Below are 369 nucleotides of genomic sequence, written 5' to 3'. Positions count from 1 at the left end.
GATTTTTTTAATCATTTCTTCAAAAAGAGACATTTTTGGGGTAGTTGATTTCCGTTGCCTGTATTACCACATGCAAAAGTAATATAGAACTTCTTACTAGCTCCAGTAGATAGAAGAGAGTCTGAACAATATCACCAAGCTTAGTTTAAGCTTTGCTGATAGATTTGTCTTACAAAAATTGTTGTTGATTTAAAAAATCGAATTCTTTTTTTTTCCATTTTTCGATAAAAACTAGAGGTTGGTCTCTTTCAAGCGCTGTAACTTATAGGTCCGTGAACGGATTCGTCTGAAATTTTTCCAGTAGTCTAGAGACAGATGGTACTTTTAAAAAATAAAGAGATTTTTTATTAGTGACACGACCTGGTTGTC

Source organism: Contarinia nasturtii, unplaced genomic scaffold (assembly GCF_009176525.2).
Source record: "Contarinia nasturtii isolate CC-2019 unplaced genomic scaffold, AAFC_CNas_1.1 Cnas_scaffold_78, whole genome shotgun sequence".
Classification (NCBI taxonomy): Eukaryota; Metazoa; Arthropoda; class Insecta; order Diptera; family Cecidomyiidae; genus Contarinia; species Contarinia nasturtii.
This window is presented reverse-complemented; position numbering follows the sequence as displayed.